The sequence below is a fragment of the Myotis brandtii genome, unplaced genomic scaffold, assembly GCF_000412655.1.
Source record: "Myotis brandtii unplaced genomic scaffold, ASM41265v1 scaffold1225, whole genome shotgun sequence".
Taxonomy (NCBI): domain Eukaryota; kingdom Metazoa; phylum Chordata; class Mammalia; order Chiroptera; family Vespertilionidae; genus Myotis; species Myotis brandtii.
This window is the reverse complement of record NW_005354272.1, coordinates 1,090,609-1,093,764: the sequence shown is the minus strand read 5'-3', so window position 1 is coordinate 1,093,764 and position 3,156 is coordinate 1,090,609.

The following is a 3,156-nucleotide window of genomic DNA, read 5'->3' as shown; positions in this document are numbered from 1 at the left end:
AAAAAAATGAAACTAGACCACCAACTTACACCATACACAAAAATAAACTCAAAATGGATAAAGGACTTAAACATAAGATGGGAAACCATGAAAATACTAGAGGAATCCACAGGCAGTAAAATCTCAGACATATGCTGAAGCAATTTCTTCACTGATACAGCTCCTAGGGCAATGGAAACTAGAGAGAAAATAAACAAATGAGACTACAACAAAATAAAAAACTTTTCCACAGCAAAATAAACCATCAGCAAAACAATGAGAGAGCCCACTGCATGGGAGAACATATTTGCTAATGTTATCTCTGATAAGGGTTTAATCTCCAATATTTACAGGGAACTCATACAACTTAACAAAAGGAAGATAAACAATCCAATCAAAAAATGGGCAATTGACCTAAATAGATACTTTTCGAAAGAAGACAGAAGGAAGGTCAAAAGACATATGAAAACTTGCTCAAAGTTGTCAGTAATTATTTGAGAGATGCAAATCAAAGTGCCAATGCGGTACCATCTCACACCTGTCAGAAGAGCTATCATCAACAAACCAACAAACGACAAGTGCTGGTGAGGATGCGGAGAAAAAGGAACCCTTGTGCACTCCTGGTGGGAATGCAAACTGGTGCAGCCACCATGGAGAACAGTATGGAGTTTCCTCAAAAAACTAAAAATGGAAATCCCATTTGACCCACTGATCCCACTTCTAGGAATATATCCCAAGAAACTAGAAACACCAATCAGAAAAGATATATGCACTCCTATGTTCATAGTGGCACAATTCACCATAGCTAAGATTTGGGAACAGCCTAAGTGCCCATCACTAGATGAGTGGATTAGAATAGTGTGGTACATCTACACAATGGCATACTATGCTGCTGTAAAAAAGAAGAAATTCTTACCTTTGCAACAGCATGGATGGAACTGGAGAGCATTATGCTAAGTGAAATATGCCAGTTAGAGAAATATAAATATCACGTGATCTCACTCATTTATGGTTTATAAACTGATGAACAAGAAACAGATCCAGAGACAGAGAAGCATCTATCAGATGCTCAAATCTCAGAGGGAAGGTAGGAGAGGGTGGGGGAGAGATCAACCAAAGGACTTTTATGTACGCATATAAGCCTAACCAATGGACACAGACAACAGAGGGGTGAGGGCATGAGTGGGGGTGGGGGCTATGGGGGATTAAGGACATATATATAATACCTTAATCAATAAAGAAATTTAAAAAAAATCTATGGTATTTCTACACAATGGAATATTATGCCGCTATAAAAAAAGAAGAAACTTTTACCATTTGCAACAGCATGGATGGAACTGGAGAGCATTATGCTAAGCAAAATAAGCCAGTAGGAGAAAGATAAATATCACATGATCTCACTCATATGTGGGGTATAATTATCAACATAATTTGATGAACAAGAATAGATCCAGAGACAAATGGTAAGGGATGGGGGGTTAGAGAGCAACCAAAGGACTTGTATGCATGCTTATTAGCATTATCAATGGACACAGACACTGGGGTGGTTGGGCTTGATCAGGGTGGGAATGGCTGGGGCGGGGTTGGGTCAATTGGGGAAAAAGGAGTCATGTGTAAAACTTTAGACAATAAAAACAAAATAAAAATAAAATTAAAAATAAAGTAACTTTCAACACAATCCCTATTAAAATACTAATGACATATTTCTCAGATATGGAACAAATATTCCAAAAATTTATATGGAACCTAAGACCCTGAATAGCCACAGCAATCTTAAAACTGAAGAACAAAGTTGGAGGGATCACAATACAGTATATCAAACTATACTACAAAGCCACTGTAATCAAAACAGCCTGGTACTGGCACAAGAACAGGCACATAGACAAGTGGAACAGAGCAGATACCTATGCCAATATGGCCAATTTTTATGATTAATATTTGACAAAGGAGGTAAAAGTGTACAGTGGAGTGAAGATAGTCTCTTCAATAAATGATGTTGGGAAAATTGGACAGCTACAAGCAAAAAATGAAATGAAGAAAAAATTAACAAATGGGACTGCATAAAAATAAAAAGCTTCTGCAAATGTAAATTAAAACAACAATGAAGTGTCACCTCCCACCTGCCAAAATAGCTATCTTCAATAAATAACTAAAAAGCAAGTACCGGTGAGGATATGGAGAAAAGTGTACCTTAGTACGCTGCAGCCACTTTGGAAAACATCATGGAAATTTCTCAAAAAATTAAAGATGGATCTGCCATATTACCCAGTGATCCCACTTCTGGAAATATCCTACAAATCCCAAAACACCAATCAGAAAGAATATAAGCACCACACTCGCTGGGCTCACCTCCATTCTTTCAAATATATAACGTATTGACATTATTTTCTGAGGTTCTCATTATTTCTATCATCACACTATTTTCAATATAGCTTTTAAACTTTATTTAGAAAAGTTTGAATAATTAGATGATTATAATGCATAACTGAATTTTTTAATTGATTGACCATGTGAAATCAGTGTAAATATGGAAATTGTGTAAACATTAGTGGAAAATAAATTATTTCAAAGACCATATGTTTTTAAATTCTAAGAAAAGTGAGTCAAAATGTACTTTAAATGCAAAAACCAACATGTCATGTTTTATCCTACTTAAAGAAATATTATATTTGAACATAAAACCTGAAGAATTTAGAATTCTTATGAAGTGAGTATTAAATTACTGTCCTATTTCATATTCTACTAGAGGACCAGTGCACGAAATTTATGCACTCAGGGAGGGAGGCCCTCAGCCCAGATTGCGAGAGGGCGCAGGCCAGACCAAGGGATCCCACCAGTGCATAAACGCAGGAGGTTGGCCAGGCAGGGAGGGACTGTGGGAGGGCTCCAGGGCATGTCAGCAAGCTAACCTACCAGTTGGAGCGTCTGCTCCCTGGTGGTCAGTGCACATCATAGCAACTGGTTGATTGGTTGACTGTCTGCCCCCTGGTGGTCAGTGCACATCATAGCGAGCAGTTGAGTGGCCTTAGCATATCATTAACATACTATGCTTTGATTGGTTGAATGGACGACTGGACATCTGGACACTTAGCATATTAGGCTTTTATTATATACTAGAGGCCCGGTGCACAAAAATTTGTGTACTCGGGGGGTGGGGGGAGGGGGGGTCCCTCAGCC